The sequence below is a fragment of the Paroedura picta genome, chromosome 1 (genome assembly GCF_049243985.1).
Source record: "Paroedura picta isolate Pp20150507F chromosome 1, Ppicta_v3.0, whole genome shotgun sequence".
Lineage (NCBI taxonomy): Eukaryota > Metazoa > Chordata > Lepidosauria > Squamata > Gekkonidae > Paroedura > Paroedura picta.
In genome coordinates, this window is record NC_135369.1 from 148,215,367 (window position 1) to 148,234,808 (window position 19,442).

The following is a 19,442-nucleotide window of genomic DNA, read 5'->3' on the forward strand; positions in this document are numbered from 1 at the left end:
CCTCAGGTTTTTTGTGGACAAATAGGCCATGTACCCCACGTCCCACGCCGGGTTTGCCACCCGCTTCTTGTCGGCCTGAGCCTTGTAGGCTTGCTTGGCTTCCTCTAGGCATGTCACAATACCAGGCCAGGCTTTGGAGATTTCACCAGCCTACTTCTGCACATCGGGGGCTTCAGGGGAAGAGATTTCCCAAGTGGGCACAGCCAAGAGGTCCACTCCATAGACAGCTTTAAAAGGGGACACTCCTGTCGAGGCATGTACCCCGTTGTTATAGGCAAACTCAGCCAAAGGGAGCAAGGAAACCCAGTCATTTTGTTGGTGGTTAATAAAGCAGTGGAGGTACTGTTCCAGTATCTGGTTCACCCGTTCAGTTTGTCCATTTGTTTCAGGATGGTAACCCGAGGTGAGAGCTTGCTCCACCCCCAGGAGTCTCAAGAGCTCCCGCCAGAACCTGGCAACGAACTGTGGGCCCCGATCCGTGAGCAGTCTACCAGGGATTCCATGTAGACGGTATACGTGGTTGACAAACAGGGAGGCTAGCTTTACTGCAGAAGGCATCCCCGCACACGGGACAAAATGGGCTTGTATGGATCAAGAACACCTGACCTTGGAGGAGTCGACTGAAGATGGCGCCATAAAAGCTGGACTTCTGTTCAGCTCTTAAGCCATGCCGAGGGTCAGGAGCTTCTGCACCTGGCTGACCTGAGCAGATACGCAAATCTGCTCGCCGGTCGCCCCAGGAACCGGGAACGGCATCCTGAGGGTCCTACAGATCCGTGGGGAGGTAGGGGGACCGAGCTCCCCGAATCAACAGTGGCCTGTGCTCAAGGTCACGATGGCGCCCTTGTCGCAAACAACTTTACAAGCTTGAAACGACCAGCTGACCTTACATTCTTCCCAGACCATCTTTTACCAGATTGACAGATTTTTTACCAGATTTGGGCCTTTGGGCCTTTGGGCCTTTGGGCCTTTGGGCCTTTGGGCCTTTGGGCCTTTGGGCCTTTGGGCCTTTGGGCCTTTGGGCCTTTGGGCCTTTGGGCCTTTGGGCCTTTGGGCCTTTGGGCCTTTGGGCCTTTGGGCCTTTGGGCCTTTGGGCCTTTGGGCCTTTGGGCCTTTGGGCCTTTGGGCCTTTGGGCCTTTGGGCCTTTGGGCCTTTGGGCCTTTGGGCCTTTGGGCCTTTGGGCCTTTGGGCCTTTGGGCCTTTGGGCCTTTGGGCCTTTGGGCCTTTGGGCCTTTGGGCCTTTGGGCCTTTGGGCCTTTGGGCCTTTGGGCCTTTGGGCCTTTGGGCCTTTGGGCCTTTGGGCCTTTGGGCCTTTGGGCCTTTGGGCCTTTGGGCCTTTGGGCCTTTGGGCCTTTGGGCCTTTGGGCCTTTGGGCCTTTGGGCCTTTGGGCCTTTGGGCCTTTGGGCCTTTGGGCCTTTGGGCCTTTGGGCCTTTGGGCCTTTGGGCCTTTGGGCCTTTGGGCCTTTGGGCCTTTGGGCCTTTGGGCCTTTGGGCCTTTGGGCCTTTGGGCCTTTGGGCCTTTGGGCCTTTGGGCCTTTGGGCCTTTGGGCCTTTGGGCCTTTGGGCCTTTGGGCCTTTGGGCCTTTGGGCCTTTGGGCCTTTGGGCCTTTGGGCCTTTGGGCCTTTGGGCCTTTGGGCCTTTGGGCCTTTGGGCCTTTGGGCCTTTGGGCCTTTGGGCCTTTGGGCCTTTGGGCCTTTGGGCCTTTGGGCCTTTGGGCCTTTGGGCCTTTGGGCCTTTGGGCCTTTGGGCCTTTGGGCCTTTGGGCCTTTGGGCCTTTGGGCCTTTGGGCCTTTGGGCCTTTGGGCCTTTGGGCCTTTGGGCCTTTGGGCCTTTGGGCCTTTGGGCCTTTGGGCCTTTGGGCCTTTGGGCCTTTGGGCCTTTGGGCCTTTGGGCCTTTGGGCCTTTGGGCCTTTGGGCCTTTGGGCCTTTGGGCCTTTGGGCCTTTGGGCCTTTGGGCCTTTGGGCCTTTGGGCCTTTGGGCCTTTGGGCCTTTGGGCCTTTGGGCCTTTGGGCCTTTGGGCCTTTGGGCCTTTGGGCCTTTGGGCCTTTGGGCCTTTGGGCCTTTGGGCCTTTGGGCCTTTGGGCCTTTGGGCCTTTGGGCCTTTGGGCCTTTGGGCCTTTGGGCCTTTGGGCCTTTGGGCCTTTGGGCCTTTGGGCCTTTGGGCCTTTGGGCCTTTGGGCCTTTGGGCCTTTGGGCCTTTGGGCCTTTGGGCCTTTGGGCCTTTGGGCCTTTGGGCCTTTGGGCCTTTGGGCCTTTGGGCCTTTGGGCCTTTGGGCCTTTGGGCCTTTGGGCCTTTGGGCCTTTGGGCCTTTGGGCCTTTGGGCCTTTGGGCCTTTGGGCCTTTGGGCCTTTGGGCCTTTGGGCCTTTGGGCCTTTGGGCCTTTGGGCCTTTGGGCCTTTGGGCCTTTGGGCCTTTGGGCCTTTGGGCCTTTGGGCCTTTGGGCCTTTGGGCCTTTGGGCCTTTGGGCCTTTGGGCCTTTGGGCCTTTGGGCCTTTGGGCCTTTGGGCCTTTGGGCCTTTGGGCCTTTGGGCCTTTGGGCCTTTGGGCCTTTGGGCCTTTGGGCCTTTGGGCCTTTGGGCCTTTGGGCCTTTGGGCCTTTGGGCCTTTGGGCCTTTGGGCCTTTGGGCCTTTGGGCCTTTGGGCCTTTGGGCCTTTGGGCCTTTGGGCCTTTGGGCCTTTGGGCCTTTGGGCCTTTGGGCCTTTGGGCCTTTGGGCCTTTGGGCCTTTGGGCCTTTGGGCCTTTGGGCCTTTGGGCCTTTGGGCCTTTGGGCCTTTGGGCCTTTGGGCCTTTGGGCCTTTGGGCCTTTGGGCCTTTGGGCCTTTGGGCCTTTGGGCCTTTGGGCCTTTGGGCCTTTGGGCCTTTGGGCCTTTGGGCCTTTGGGCCTTTGGGCCTTTGGGCCTTTGGGCCTTTGGGCCTTTGGGCCTTTGGGCCTTTGGGCCTTTGGGCCTTTGGGCCTTTGGGCCTTTGGGCCTTTGGGCCTTTGGGCCTTTGGGCCTTTGGGCCTTTGGGCCTTTGGGCCTTTGGGCCTTTGGGCCTTTGGGCCTTTGGGCCTTTGGGCCTTTGGGCCTTTGGGCCTTTGGGCCTTTGGGCCTTTGGGCCTTTGGGCCTTTGGGCCTTTGGGCCTTTGGGCCTTTGGGCCTTTGGGCCTTTGGGCCTTTGGGCCTTTGGGCCTTTGGGCCTTTGGGCCTTTGGGCCTTTGGGCCTTTGGGCCTTTGGGCCTTTGGGCCTTTGGGCCTTTGGGCCTTTGGGCCTTTGGGCCTTTGGGCCTTTGGGCCTTTGGGCCTTTGGGCCTTTGGGCCTTTGGGCCTTTGGGCCTTTGGGCCTTTGGGCCTTTGGGCCTTTGGGCCTTTGGGCCTTTGGGCCTTTGGGCCTTTGGGCCTTTGGGCCTTTGGGCCTTTGGGCCTTTGGGCCTTTGGGCCTTTGGGCCTTTGGGCCTTTGGGCCTTTGGGCCTTTGGGCCTTTGGGCCTTTGGGCCTTTGGGCCTTTGGGCCTTTGGGCCTTTGGGCCTTTGGGCCTTTGGGCCTTTGGGCCTTTGGGCCTTTGGGCCTTTGGGCCTTTGGGCCTTTGGGCCTTTGGGCCTTTGGGCCTTTGGGCCTTTGGGCCTTTGGGCCTTTGGGCCTTTGGGCCTTTGGGCCTTTGGGCCTTTGGGCCTTTGGGCCTTTGGGCCTTTGGGCCTTTGGGCCTTTGGGCCTTTGGGCCTTTGGGCCTTTGGGCCTTTGGGCCTTTGGGCCTTTGGGCCTTTGGGCCTTTGGGCCTTTGGGCCTTTGGGCCTTTGGGCCTTTGGGCCTTTGGGCCTTTGGGCCTTTGGGCCTTTGGGCCTTTGGGCCTTTGGGCCTTTGGGCCTTTGGGCCTTTGGGCCTTTGGGCCTTTGGGCCTTTGGGCCTTTGGGCCTTTGGGCCTTTGGGCCTTTGGGCCTTTGGGCCTTTGGGCCTTTGGGCCTTTGGGCCTTTGGGCCTTTGGGCCTTTGGGCCTTTGGGCCTTTGGGCCTTTGGGCCTTTGGGCCTTTGGGCCTTTGGGCCTTTGGGCCTTTGGGCCTTTGGGCCTTTGGGCCTTTGGGCCTTTGGGCCTTTGGGCCTTTGGGCCTTTGGGCCTTTGGGCCTTTGGGCCTTTGGGCCTTTGGGCCTTTGGGCCTTTGGGCCTTTGGGCCTTTGGGCCTTTGGGCCTTTGGGCCTTTGGGCCTTTGGGCCTTTGGGCCTTTGGGCCTTTGGGCCTTTGGGCCTTTGGGCCTTTGGGCCTTTGGGCCTTTGGGCCTTTGGGCCTTTGGGCCTTTGGGCCTTTGGGCCTTTGGGCCTTTGGGCCTTTGGGCCTTTGGGCCTTTGGGCCTTTGGGCCTTTGGGCCTTTGGGCCTTTGGGCCTTTGGGCCTTTGGGCCTTTGGGCCTTTGGGCCTTTGGGCCTTTGGGCCTTTGGGCCTTTGGGCCTTTGGGCCTTTGGGCCTTTGGGCCTTTGGGCCTTTGGGCCTTTGGGCCTTTGGGCCTTTGGGCCTTTGGGCCTTTGGGCCTTTGGGCCTTTGGGCCTTTGGGCCTTTGGGCCTTTGGGCCTTTGGGCCTTTGGGCCTTTGGGCCTTTGGGCCTTTGGGCCTTTGGGCCTTTGGGCCTTTGGGCCTTTGGGCCTTTGGGCCTTTGGGCCTTTGGGCCTTTGGGCCTTTGGGCCTTTGGGCCTTTGGGCCTTTGGGCCTTTGGGCCTTTGGGCCTTTGGGCCTTTGGGCCTTTGGGCCTTTGGGCCTTTGGGCCTTTGGGCCTTTGGGCCTTTGGGCCTTTGGGCCTTTGGGCCTTTGGGCCTTTGGGCCTTTGGGCCTTTGGGCCTTTGGGCCTTTGGGCCTTTGGGCCTTTGGGCCTTTGGGCCTTTGGGCCTTTGGGCCTTTGGGCCTTTGGGCCTTTGGGCCTTTGGGCCTTTGGGCCTTTGGGCCTTTGGGCCTTTGGGCCTTTGGGCCTTTGGGCCTTTGGGCCTTTGGGCCTTTGGGCCTTTGGGCCTTTGGGCCTTTGGGCCTTTGGGCCTTTGGGCCTTTGGGCCTTTGGGCCTTTGGGCCTTTGGGCCTTTGGGCCTTTGGGCCTTTGGGCCTTTGGGCCTTTGGGCCTTTGGGCCTTTGGGCCTTTGGGCCTTTGGGCCTTTGGGCCTTTGGGCCTTTGGGCCTTTGGGCCTTTGGGCCTTTGGGCCTTTGGGCCTTTGGGCCTTTGGGCCTTTGGGCCTTTGGGCCTTTGGGCCTTTGGGCCTTTGGGCCTTTGGGCCTTTGGGCCTTTGGGCCTTTGGGCCTTTGGGCCTTTGGGCCTTTGGGCCTTTGGGCCTTTGGGCCTTTGGGCCTTTGGGCCTTTGGGCCTTTGGGCCTTTGGGCCTTTGGGCCTTTGGGCCTTTGGGCCTTTGGGCCTTTGGGCCTTTGGGCCTTTGGGCCTTTGGGCCTTTGGGCCTTTGGGCCTTTGGGCCTTTGGGCCTTTGGGCCTTTGGGCCTTTGGGCCTTTGGGCCTTTGGGCCTTTGGGCCTTTGGGCCTTTGGGCCTTTGGGCCTTTGGGCCTTTGGGCCTTTGGGCCTTTGGGCCTTTGGGCCTTTGGGCCTTTGGGCCTTTGGGCCTTTGGGCCTTTGGGCCTTTGGGCCTTTGGGCCTTTGGGCCTTTGGGCCTTTGGGCCTTTGGGCCTTTGGGCCTTTGGGCCTTTGGGCCTTTGGGCCTTTGGGCCTTTGGGCCTTTGGGCCTTTGGGCCTTTGGGCCTTTGGGCCTTTGGGCCTTTGGGCCTTTGGGCCTTTGGGCCTTTGGGCCTTTGGGCCTTTGGGCCTTTGGGCCTTTGGGCCTTTGGGCCTTTGGGCCTTTGGGCCTTTGGGCCTTTGGGCCTTTGGGCCTTTGGGCCTTTGGGCCTTTGGGCCTTTGGGCCTTTGGGCCTTTGGGCCTTTGGGCCTTTGGGCCTTTGGGCCTTTGGGCCTTTGGGCCTTTGGGCCTTTGGGCCTTTGGGCCTTTGGGCCTTTGGGCCTTTGGGCCTTTGGGCCTTTGGGCCTTTGGGCCTTTGGGCCTTTGGGCCTTTGGGCCTTTGGGCCTTTGGGCCTTTGGGCCTTTGGGCCTTTGGGCCTTTGGGCCTTTGGGCCTTTGGGCCTTTGGGCCTTTGGGCCTTTGGGCCTTTGGGCCTTTGGGCCTTTGGGCCTTTGGGCCTTTGGGCCTTTGGGCCTTTGGGCCTTTGGGCCTTTGGGCCTTTGGGCCTTTGGGCCTTTGGGCCTTTGGGCCTTTGGGCCTTTGGGCCTTTGGGCCTTTGGGCCTTTGGGCCTTTGGGCCTTTGGGCCTTTGGGCCTTTGGGCCTTTGGGCCTTTGGGCCTTTGGGCCTTTGGGCCTTTGGGCCTTTGGGCCTTTGGGCCTTTGGGCCTTTGGGCCTTTGGGCCTTTGGGCCTTTGGGCCTTTGGGCCTTTGGGCCTTTGGGCCTTTGGGCCTTTGGGCCTTTGGGCCTTTGGCTGCAGAGGAAAGGACAGTTTTACACATTTTATTGTTATACATTTATACATTTCATTGTTATACATTGCATTGTTTATCATGATTTCCATAGTGCAATCAAAGACATACATGAAAGTTTATCAGGTTGCTACAGATTCTACCATAACTTTGCAAGATTATCAGGTTGCTACAGATTCCACAATATCTTTATTAATATGGTACATTATAAAACTGTTGATTCACAAATGATTCACTTTTATACATGTCATTGTTTAACATCAATAACAATTCATTGTTGAACATGAATAGTATTGACTAAATCAAACAAATACAGGAATCATTATCAGGTTGCTGCAGCATCAACATATTATTAATATGCTACAATATTAACCTGCTTTTTCATGAAGGCCAGATACAGGTGCCAATATTTCTCAAATTTTTCCAACAATCTTGTATTTACAAATCTTTTCGTGTTTTCCATCTTCCTAAGTTCGCAAATCCCAGTGTGATTTCTTGCTTGCAGTTCTATGTTAGTATTAGTCTAGCAGTGGTTTCTCAGTTCAGTTCTTCCTCATGTCCTTCTAAGCTGCACCACCCGGAGCTCCTGGTGGGGGGACTGGGCCGCAGGTTCTTGGAGAAGGAGAAGGAGAAGGAGAAGGTCTTAAAGGTACTATTGGAGTCAGACTTTGTTGTACACAAAGACTAGACTAACATAGAATGGACCAAACAGGTCTCAACCCCAAGGGGTCTTCCTCAGTAGTCAAATTGTTATCAGAAATGCACTCATGCATAAAATGAAAGGGGTTGCTGGGTGGCAAAGAAAAATCTGTTCAGTAGTGCTCCAACTACTCTTTAAATTATAAAAAAAATATCTGTTTTGGAAACCACCCTCTAAAATAAGCACTTCCTGAGACCACCATTCTGATTTGCCCAGTTCTCAGTTACCGGTGCATTCCCACATGTATCTGAAAAAGCTTTGTCCAAGGACCATGAACGTTTCAATAAGTCAGTTAACAAACTGGAGTGGACATGTACAATTGCCAGAAATTCTTTTAACACAATACCCTCTGTACCTTTAGATGGCTGTCAGACACTACAACTAGTGTTAAAGGTGATGAACAGGAAGAACAGGATGTTTAGATTTGTAGAAATGGGGAAAGTGGGGGCTTCACATTGTAATTTTGCAAAAGGGAATATTGGTAGCTTCTCTAAACATTCCCCATGGGCATTAAGTGGCGCCCCAGCTCTCCTTGGGCCAGGGCTCACTTTTAGTTCTCACAGCTTTTCTTAACTTTTTACCATTGAAATATTTTACCCTGAAATATTCTTCAGGCTTTGACAAACCTCAGAAGTGGGATCTCCAGGGATGACAATCTCTAGGTGGGACCTGGAGAATCCCTAATATGAAAGTTCCTTTCCAGACTGCAGAGATCAGTTCCCCTGGATGAAAGGGCTGCTTGGGATGGGGGGGGGGGGGCTGTGTAGCATTCCTTTCTACAGACAAACACACACAGAGAGAATACGGGGGAAAAGCATTCCTTCCTTCTCAAATAGCAAACCTAATTAACCACAAAATCACCTTTTCATGCAGGAGATACCCGAGTGTCTCCCACCTTGGATTGCTTTGAGAAGCCATGACTAGAAGGTCTATATTTAAAGGGAAAGAATTCCATAGCATTCACCAAGCAAGTCAAAAAAGATTTACACCATCCTCCTGCAATCGCTTCTTCTACCTGTGCTCTAGCTACATCTCTTTCAATCAATGGTAATTCGTACAGCTTGGTGTAGTGGGTAAGAGCAGCAGCTTCTAATATGGTAAGCTGGATTTGATTCCCTTCTCCTCCACATGCTGGGTGACCTTGGGCTAGTCACAGTCCTGTTAGAAACTGTTCTCACTGAGCAGTTTCTCTCATAACTTCCTCAGCCTCACCTATCTCACAGAGTGTCTGTTTTAGGGAGAGAATAGAAAGGCTATTCTAAGCCACTCTGAGACTCCCTTGGGCAATCAAAAGCAGGGTATAAAAACCAACTCTTCTTCTACTGGGAAGGTACTACTGGAAAACAGTGTCTCCCCCCCCCTCCCCATCCACATGACCTCATGGCATTTCTTTGCCCTGTTTATAGTTTCCCCATCTTTCATGCCATTGGTCTCAAATTTGCTATGTGGTGGTCTTAGAAAGACTGCAGCAAGACCAAGGTGGTATCCTTATGGAAAGGGAAAGTCCCACCCACATCAGCATTAATTTCCCTGCTGCAATTGTTTGTGATGGTTACCCCCAAAGCATTCCTCCCTCCTCAGACTGCAAATTGCAAATCTCACATGAGTTACTCATGAATAAACATTCCCAGGGCAGAGGCTTTTCCTAGCCACCCTGGGTCCCAGAGGATCAGCAGGGAGCTGTTTTTGAGCCTCCCACATCCTCCCCCTCCAGAAGGCACACAGGAGACAGCTTGCTTTCCCCCATGTCCTCTGAGTTGAAAGAGGCCAGGGCAACTTACCAGCAACAGGGCATCCTCTGTTCCTCCTCTTCTATCCATCAAACTTCTGAAGCCAGCAGGAAGTTGGAGACAGAGAGTTGATCCCTCCTGGGGCTATAATACCAGGCTGGGTCAATTCTGGCTGAGGGCCATCTTTTATTGGGGGACTATTTCTGAGGGGACCAATCAGGTAGGGAGTAAACTGTCTGCATGCAATTTGAGCTGATTAGCCCTCATTGGAAGAGTACAATTTGAACTGACTGGCCCTCATTGGCAGCCTGCAATTTGAACTGATTGGCTATCATTGGCAGAGTACTCTCTCCTTATTAGCAGCACACTCCCAGGGAGGTCTAATCAGGTAGGGGATTGTCTGCATGCAATTTGAGCTGATTGGTCCTCATTGGCAGAGTGGTGGGACGACCTCAGGGAGGGCAAACCAGGTAGGGAGTGAGTTGTCAGTGTGAGTTATTATTATGTTTAATGATGATGATCTGTGGAATTCCAGCAATTCTTTTCAAGTTTTACAGATACAAATCAGGGAAAGGGAAAGAGAACAAGGGCCCAGGCTTCCTACTAAGTGTAGCTTCTCCACTGCTTTATTCAACAACACCTCTGTGCTGAAATGAACTGAGTCTTTAATCCTAGAGGCAGAGGCTGACACTTTATTTTTATTTTGTTTATTTAGATTTATTTAGACTATGTACAAATGTAGGCAAAAGCCTCTGTTGTCCTTACTGGATTTATATGCAGCTTTTGATTCAGTAGGGACTTTTAGGGACTTTCAGAGAAAGGTCTCCCATCTGTACTGTTCTAAGCTCATGGACTTCAAATGATTTGGAAGAGTGTAGTTCTTCTTAGGATGGCAGTGTTTATGTACTAATGTACTAAAAGGACTAGCTTGGACCATTTTTTACCAAGAGCTAAAACTGAAAATAAAATATTTGCATACTCAATTAATTTTAGAAATACAAAGAAAGAAAACATAAAAGGCCATTTCCGAGCAGGAACCAAGTCAGACTGTCCTGAGTAAAGCAGTCCTAAGAGCCGCCAGATGACACCAGTTCTCAGTCTTTTTATACAGTTGTGGGTTTGTTTGTTTGTACATTGGAGTTAACTACTCATATCTCACTTAAATGGCAATGCAAAGTTTTGAGTTTCTATATTAGTATAGCACTAATATCCTGTAAGTCTCCTGTGCTAGATTTGATGTTAAGAGGTATAATAGCTCACTCACACATACAAATTACGGGGACGTACTAAAACTAGGGGCGGCGACTGCCCATAGACAATATATGATTGCCCAAAGGGAATACATACTTGCCTATAGGGAATAATAAGAAGTACAATTGCCTATAGGAAACAAAAGAAGAAATACTTCCCCATAAGCATAAGACACAAGGCAAAGCATGCCTGCCCATAGGAAACAAGGCATAGCACACCTACCCATAAGGAATAATGGAAAGCATGCCTGACCATAGGGAATAAAGCAAGCTTTAAGAAAGAGAATGATTCAGAGCATACTTGCCCTTCGAACATTATATGAACCATATTTGACTGAAAAACCGTGAGACATCTTTTGGAGAAATTAACAAAAGTAACCCTCTGAAAATCTCTATTGTTCTGTGATCCTCCAGTATTCCTTTTTCAGCAGAGTTTTCTTTAGAACCTAGTGGGTCTTTTGGAGTTGTATCATGGTAAATTTGCTGTGTACAATTATGAATTTGGTTCTTGAAATGTACTGATGTTTTGATATGGTCCCTCATGTGTTTATTTATTTATTTATTTAAAATTATAGATCCCCCATTCTGAGCTTGAACACACTCATAAGTCCCACAATACATTAAAATGCAGTTTAAATAATTCAAAAATCAATTCTCAAAATTCCACCCATTGGTGTAGAACCCTGAACCCAGTGTGGGGGTGTGATACTGGAGGGAGGACGATGTAATGTTGATGTTTTGATGTTTTATTGGAGTCAACCATAGGCCTGGTGGAAGAACCCTTTTTTGTAGTCCCCACGGAACTCATCCACCAGGGAGCTCATTCCACCAGGCAGGAGCCAAGGCTGAAAAGTCCCTGGCTGTGATTGTGGCCAGTCAAATTTGTCTGGGGTTGAGAACCACTGGCCTGTTTATACTGGTTGAGTGCAAGGCCCTTTTGGGAGATATTCAGTTAGGCAGTTTCATAGCTACGTTTTCTCACTGAAAACAGATATTACCTGGATTCCGTTTTGACAGAAGTCCTACAGAATAAAGAAATAAGGAAAACTACCAAAAAAGGACACTTTTCTTTCTTTTATGAATATATTTATTGTATTGCCATTGGATAGGTCTGTTTCTCTGTGTGTGCTTTCTATTATTCCCTATGGGCAGGTGTGCTTTCCAGTAATCCCTATGGGCAGGCATGCTTTTCCTTGTTTCCTAAGAGCAGGCATGCTTCCCATTATTCCCTATTCACAGGTATGCTTTGCCTTGCTTCCTATGGGCAGGCGTGCTTTCTATTATTCCCTATGGGCAGGTGCGCTTCCCATTATTCTCGATGGGCATAACTATTCCCATAGGGAATAATGTAAAGCACGCCTGCCCATAGGAAACAAGACAAAACACGCCTTCTTATCATTTATTTATAATTTATTTATTCCACAACAACAGCTGGGGCCATTCCGCACAAAGTCAAAAGTGGCTATTTGGTTGCCGTTTGTGAAATCGCTACTTTAAGTAGCAAAAATTGCCCGTAACGCACAGCTGCGGTTTTTGCGGAATTTGGCACTTTCACTTCTCGTCAGTTTCGTTACCCACAGGTTTCCGGTCTCCGTCTTATCGCCACAAAGGAGGTCCCTTTTTAGCGCTTCTGGCCTCCCGTGGCCGGCAATCAAACTGCAGGGACACCTTTGACCTCCACCCAGAAGCCAAAATCAGTGGGGTTCCCCTTTTTTTAAAAAAAAAAAACCGAAAACCCCGTAGCAACGAATCATCGTTACATCATTGGCGCCGTTGGAACTGGTTTTCCATTGTTTTCTATGAAATAGAGGTTGATGCATTGATATGTTTGATTGGTGAATCCCCACCCACAGTACACGCCCACAGATTACCTGCTTATATGCACCTAGGCAGAAACGTGGTCGGCCTCACTCTTGTGTTTGCCTAGCCTCCTGGCTGCCACACAGGTTAATGTTGCAATGGAGAGGATTATTTTTAAATTGCTGGGTCAGATGCTTGCGATAGTCCAGTGTATCCATACCACCGTGTCTCAGAGGAGGTCTGTTTACAAGGACTACAGACTACGTGTGGCCAGAAGGATGGCCACCAGTAAAAAACGATCTCTACGGGCACGCATAGCGGCTAAGAAACGCTGGCAAGCTCTGGCAGAGGTCCGGTTCCCCAGACAGTTCTGGGTGGACGAAAGATCCGCTGACTGGTGGGAAAATTTTGTGTGGTCTCACTGGGATGATGACCACTGGATTGCCAACTTCAGAATGTCGAGGGGAACATTTTTTGAAATCGTGGAAGCTCTCTGTGGGCGCATGGAAAGGCAAGTAACTGGCATGCGGCGCCCTATTCCAGTGGAAAAAAGGGTGGCAGCCGCCTTGTGGTACTTGGCCACCCCGCAGTACTTCCGGACAGTTGCCCAGCAATTTGGATTAGGAGTCTCAACGGTTGGCGAGATCCTGCTGGAGTTCTGCCTCACCATGGAGGGTGAATTGTACAGCAAAGTGGTGTGCCTCGGAGACCGGCTTGGAGCGGTGAGTGTCCTTCTATCCCCTTTGCCCTTTAAATTTTTTTTCTTGTTTGACAGGTGAGCAACGAATACGCGATGCACCCCACGCTAACATGCCATGATTTCTATTCTTTTCTTTCCCTTATTTCAGTCTATAGACGGGTTTTCCAGGCTTGGATTTCCGCATTGTTTTGCAGCCGTCGATGGAAGCCACATCCCTATCCGTGCACCCGAGAGAAGCATAAAGGAGTACGGGAACAGGAAGGACTTTTGTTCTGTTCTCCTGCAAGGAACCGTGGACTTCTCCGGACGGCTTATAGATGCTGAGGTGGGGTGGAGTGGGAGGAGGCATGATGCCTTTGTTTTCAGGGAATCGAACCTCAGGAAAACCACGGATGAAGGGGTCTTTGTTCCCGGCAACCCCACTGCCACCATTGAGGGAGTGCGTGTGCCGGCATTGGTGCTCGGGGATGGAGCCTACCCCTTACACCGCTGGCTCATGACTCCCTATAAGCGGCCAAGGACAAACGTGCAGAGCTACTACAACCTCAGGCACTCCCGGGCAAGGAATGTCGTGGAGCGTGTCTTTGGCCATTTGAAGTCTTTGTTCCGTCGCTTGATGTCACGACTCCATGTGCATATAGACAATGTGACTCCGTTGGTCATTGCATGTGTCATTTTGCACAACATCTGCGAGGACAAGGGACATAACATCCCCTTCCCTGTGGCTGAACCAGAACCTGTAGTCCTTGATGATACAGCAGACATCCCTGAAGCCAGGAGAAAAAGGATCTATGCGGAGGGGTGCAAGGTTCGGGACGCTATAGCCAGTCACCTTTACAGAAATAGGAGACGTGTTTGATCGTTTTTTCTACTCCTGTGTGCTGTGTTAAATAAAGTTTCATGTTCTTTGTTCAACCTTGTCTTGTGTGGTTTGTCTATTTAGCTGGCAAATAACCGGTGATTCTCTGGTCCAAAAGCACTTTGACAGACCTAAATGCTAACTCCCCACTGAAATTGACAAACACAATACGGAAGCGCTGAACAGGGAAAGGTTGGGGAGGCGGGTAGCCAAGAAGTATTAGCGACCCCTGTCAAACTGGAGGATCAAGCCACTTATGTTCCAAAGAATAATTTCATTGGTGGACAGCTTTGATACATTTAAAATTTGGGGGGCTGATGGGAGCAACGCATATTCGTTGCCTAACCGTCATTCCAAAGATGCTGAAGCCACGGAAGGGCTCCTTTTGGCAGCGTGCCGAGGCTGAGGCACTTTTGGAGCTGGTGCTCCAGTCGAAAAGCATTGGACGCCTTATGGCCAGCACCCACTGCCACACCAAGGGTGCTTACCAGGTGTTGGCATCTAGGATGGAGGCAAGGGGCTACGTCCAGACGTGGGAGCAGGTCTGGACAAAATTCAAGAGGATGAAACTAGATTTTCTTAATAGTATAGAGCAGTGGGGGGGGGGGGTTCCACAGCCCAGTGGAAGAATCATCTTCCACCATCTAATGATGAAGATCTGGAAGAAGGCTGGGTTGGAGAAGGGCCTGGCGATGCTTGCCACGCTCTGACCGAGACGGGCATCAGGAGCGAGCGCGTGCTCGCCCGCGTGCAGCGCCTATGGCAGCACTGGGGTCAATCCCTGTGGACGGTGGGTGGGGAGGAGTCGGACGGCAAGGAAGACGGCAGCGGCGGTGGCTGCGCAGCCACCGGCGCTGCCCGAAAGCCGAACCCACAGAAGGCGCACGAGTTCGGCATCGCCGTCCTGTGGAGCAGGGCCACACACTGGGTACCGGGCCACCTCCTGGTCATCGACTTCGAAGGCCACCCGCCTCCAGGACAGCGAGCGGGACTGGGCTTCCGACTGTGCGCGTTCTGCGCACCCCCACGAGAATGCCACGGAGGCCCCGACAAGATTGCCAGGAGCCGCCGCACGCGGACGCGGAACAGAGGCGACTCGCGGGGTGAGATTTCCGCACCCAGAGCGCACGCCATGGACTCTGGGCCTTGCTGAAGGACGCAACGGTGCCGGCCCCCCACAGAGCGCACCTCTATGTGGCAGGGGATTTCGCCGTACGCGCAAAGGAGGGCGACTGGGCCGTGGAGAAAGCGGAGAGGGACGTGGCCGGCGAGCCGCAAAGGCTCGCCCGCCTCGATGCTGCCAGAGCGCGAGGCCCGACGAGGAGAAGCCCGCTCACGCGGGAGGAGCACAACCTAGACGGCTGGCTCCACGGGAGGGAGGCCATGACAGACCAGGGCGAGAGTGCAAGCGAGTGGACGTGGGACCAGGCGCCCATGGCAGAGAGAGCCGCCTTCGTGGCCAAATACGGTTACGAGGAGGGCCTGGCGACGGCGGAGGCAGCGTTCAGCCGCCTGCCCTACACGGTGCGCTTCGCAGCCTCGCACCTCCTCACGTGCACCATGCGCTGGTGGGCCCAGGAGGCCGAGTGGCGCCCGCAGCAGTGTTGAGTACGCCGTGGGCAGAAGGGGCGATCGTCCAGTGGCATCTTTCGTTGGTGGCAGCAGCGAAGAGACGCGCGCCTACCATGCCGCCTTGGCCACGGAGCGCACAGCGGCGGCTGCCTGGGTATGCGGCGGCGCGTTCGATGCAGCGCATCTCTGGTGAGCGCGTGAGATCCAGGCCGAATACCACCACGCCCACTGCCGTCGCCGCCTCTGGGCAGAGCGCACCCGCGCCAAGGGGCCGCTGCTCCGTCCGGAGGATTAGCATGGCAACGCAGAGCGACCGGACGCCAGCAAGACAGTGGCGGGCCGCGAAGGCCCGAGTCCGTTCCGCGCACTCCGACGCCCGACCGCGCTCCGATCCGAAGAGGAACAGGAAGGAGAGCCACCACCAGCCCAAGAACCCCCGGATCCGGAGGAGCACGCGAGGCCAGTGCCGCTGTCGCTGCCGCAGCAGCAGCCGCAGGAGCAGTGGGTGACGGACCCGACGGCCATGGCCGTGCTGATGACAGACTACACGTGCGCCGTCGTCGCGGGGGATGACTCGCAGAGCCGCCTCGCCCCGTGTCCGATGGCCAAGGAGCCAGCCAGCCTCACGGCGGTGTACGTGGCCTGGGAGGAGATGCGGGCAGCAGAGGAACACCGACAGCAGGCCAGCAGAGAGGCGTGGAGAGCAGCGGAGGAAGAGGAGGAAGACCGGGCTGCAGCAATGGAGCCCATCGCGGAGGCCGAGGTGCGGGCGGCCATCGCGAAAGGCAGGGCCATGTCGGCGCGGGGCCCGGAAGGCTTGCCCTACGCTTCTACCAAGCGTGCTGGGAGGAGCTGGCTGGGCCACTGGCAGAGCTGCTGTCTGAGTTCTTCCAGGCTGGCCGTCTGAAGGGAGGGAGGGACCGGCACCACGCCACTCCACCCAGACCGTCACGACCTCCGCCGCCCGCCAAGCAGAGACAGGGGAGATCAAGGGGACAGACTGCTACCCCCCACGAAAATAGACACCGCAGCCCGGGCGGCGACGTGAAGAAAACAGCTAACAAGGAGAAGACCGCCGGACCGGGGACCGCAGAATAACTCCCGATAAGGGAAAAGAGAAACACAAGGACAAAACAAAACAAAAGAAAAGGAACTGGAAACAGAGAGACATGGGACAAGGGAGACTGGACAATGATTAATGAATAATGAACACTGGACAATGAACACAGGACACGGGGATGGGTGCAAACACGGGGACACGGGGGTAAAAGGGAAGAAAGGTACGGGATGGGGGCACTAAAGAGATTATGTATAGAGCGCGAGAAACATGGCCGAATGGTGATGCCATACAAGTGTAAATAAGTAGGATGGTTTACAATAAATGGGCTGGGGGAAGGGGAGAGGGAGGGGGAGGGGGAAGAGGAAGGGGAGGCGGTACGGGGGATGGCGGGCCAGAGGGGCTGTCCCCTAACCCTAACCCTAACCCTAACTCTAACCCTAACCCTAACCGTAACCCTAACCCTAACCCTAACCCAAATCCTAACCCTAACCCTAACCCTAACCGTAACCCTAACTCTAACTCTAACCCTAACCATAACCCTAACAGTAACCCGAAGTCTAACTCTAACCCTAACCCTAACCCTAACCATAACCCTAAACCTAACTCTAACCCTAACCCTAACCCAGAGGGGCCAGCCCCTAACCCTAACCCTAGCCCTAACCCTTACCCTTACCCTAACCCTAACCCTAACACTCTCCCTAACCCTAACCCTAACCCTAACCCTAACCCTAACCCTGATCCTGACCCTAACCCTAACCCTAACCCTAGGTTTTGGGTTTGGGTTTGGGTTAGGGTTGTAGTTAGGGTTAGAGATAGGGTTAGAGTTAGGGTTAGGGTTAGGGTTAGCATTAGGGTTAGTGTTAGTGTTAGGGTTAGAGTTAGGGTCAGGGTTAAGGTTAGGGTTAGGGTCAGGGTCAGGGTCAGGGTCAGGGTCAGGGTCAGGGTCAGGGTTAGGGTTAGGGTTAGGGTCAGCTTGGATTCTTACGACTGTTTATCAGTGTGTCCTGCAGGCTTGGACTAAACCTTGAGGGAAAACAGAACTGACAACATTTCTTAATGATTGTAGACATAACTCTGCAGTGGGTCTGTTCTGTTTCCAGTAGAGGTATCTTCTGAAGCCATTGTGAATGAATCCTGAGGGGTGGGGGTGGGGAGCGGGAAATAGCAATGACCTAGCATGTGAATCCTAGAGCGTTACCCATGACATCTTTTCTGGTTCTACATCAGAAGGGATGTTGCAATGCAACATGACACCAGCAGGCCCACCCTCTCCACAAAACCCTCTCCCTAGCATCCCAAGCGGATTCAGATGTGCATGATAGAGAAGCATGTCAGAAAAGGGAGTGTGCATGCCATATATGCAACTGGGTTTCTTCATGGGTTCGTACGATTGCATGCTTTTTGATTGTGACTTTCCCACCTACCCACAAAGCTGAAATAAGCACTATTTCTCATTACTCATAACTTTGTCTAGCAGCCCCTGAGATATTGGAGAGCTGCTGAAGTGGGTGGAATTTCCTGTTCTTGTTCTGTTCCGAGGCAACAGAGTACTTACACATTAGCCTGCTGAGCTTCATTTTATTACTCATTCTACTGGGACTGCCTGGGTTCCAGAGCCAGAACTGATTCTCTAGTGGTCCTGGCTCTAAGACCTCTTGCTTAGACTTAGTTCTAAAATCTGATAGAGTAACCAAACAGCTTCTGTCCGTCACCTTGGGTTAGGGTTAGGGTTAGGGTTAGGGTTAGGGTTAGGGTTAGGGTTAGGGTTAGGGTTAGGGTTAGGGATACGGTTAGGGTTGTAGTTAGGGTTAGAGAAAGGGTTAGAGTTAGGGTTGGGGTTAGGGTTAGAGTTAGGGTTAGGGTTAGAGTTAAGGTCAGGGTTAGGGTTAGGGTTAGGGTTAGGGTTAGAGTTAGAGTTAGGGTTAGGGTCAAGGTCAGGGTCAGGGTCAGGGTCAGGGTCAGGGTTCGGGTTAGGCTTAGGGTTAGGGTTAGGGTACGGTCCCTCTGGCCCGCCGGCCCACCTGTCCCTCCCTCCCCTTCCTCTTCCCCCTCCCCTCCCCTTCCCCCAGCCCGTTTATTGTAATCCATTCTACTTATTTACACTTAAGTGACGTCACCATGCCACCGTGTTTCTCGCGCTCTATACTTAATCTCTTTAGTGCCCCATCCCGTACCCTTCTTCAGTTTTCCCCTGTCTGTGTTTGCCCCCATCCCCGTGTCCCGTGTTCGTTGTCCAGTGTTCATTATTCATTATTCATTGTCCCGTGTCCCTTGTCCCATGTCTCTCTATTTCCAGTTCCTTTTTTTTTTTTTTTTTTTTGTCCTTGTGTTTGTCTTTTCCTTTATCAGGCGTTATTCTGTGGTCCCCGGTCCGGCGGTCTTCTCCTTGTTTGCTGTTTTCTTCACGTCTCCGCCCGGGCTGCGGTGTCATCTTTCATGGGTTGCGGTTGCGGTCTGTCCCCTTGCTCTCCCCTGTCCCTGCTCGGCAGCCGGGGGAGGTCTTGACGGTCTGGGCGGCGTGGCGTGGCGCGCGGTCCCTCCCTCCTTTCCGGTGTCCTCCCGTTTGGACACCCCTTGCCGTGTTCCCTGGGCCCTGTGCCCCCTTTGCCCCCTGTCGGCAGCTGTGGCATTGACTTCGTTGTTTTCCGTTACATCGGGTTTCTCCCCTGGGCCCGATGCGCTTCCGCTGCTGGGTGCTGTTGTCGGCTCATGGGTCGTGGTTTGCGGTGGGTCCCCGGCGGCGGAGGCGGTGTTGGTGGAGGCGGCATGGCCGTCGGGTGCCGGTGCTATCGGGATCTTCCCTCCCTACCTCCCGCCGGAGTCTTCTTCACTTTTTCCCCATCTGTGTTTGCCCCCATCCTCGTGTCCCGTGTTCATTGTCCAGTGTTCATTATTCATTATTCATTGTCCAGTGTCCCTTGTCCCATGACTGTACCCTACTGCTGTGGTCCCCAACCTGCGTGGATATTGTGTAGGTGGGTAGAGTGCAGCATTCCGCACACGTGGGCAGTGGTGGTCTGGCTCCGAACGCTCCACGGGCCTCCGGGTCCGTGGCCTCCTCCCAGAGACGGCGCCAGGACACCATGGCCGTGTCTCCGGGCCCCGCGGTCCATCCACCATCGTCGTCGTCTTCCTACCACCTTCGTCTTCTGGTCGGTGAGCCACACTATAACCCTGAAAGCCGTGAAACAACTGTGATGTGGCCAAAGCAAGGATGGACAGAATGCTTCACAAATTAACCCTGGGCAGCTCGCAGCACAATCTTCACAACAAAACAACCAGGGGAGGGGGGCTCAAACACACACAAAAACAGATTAACTTGCTTAGAGATAAGGTTATTCCC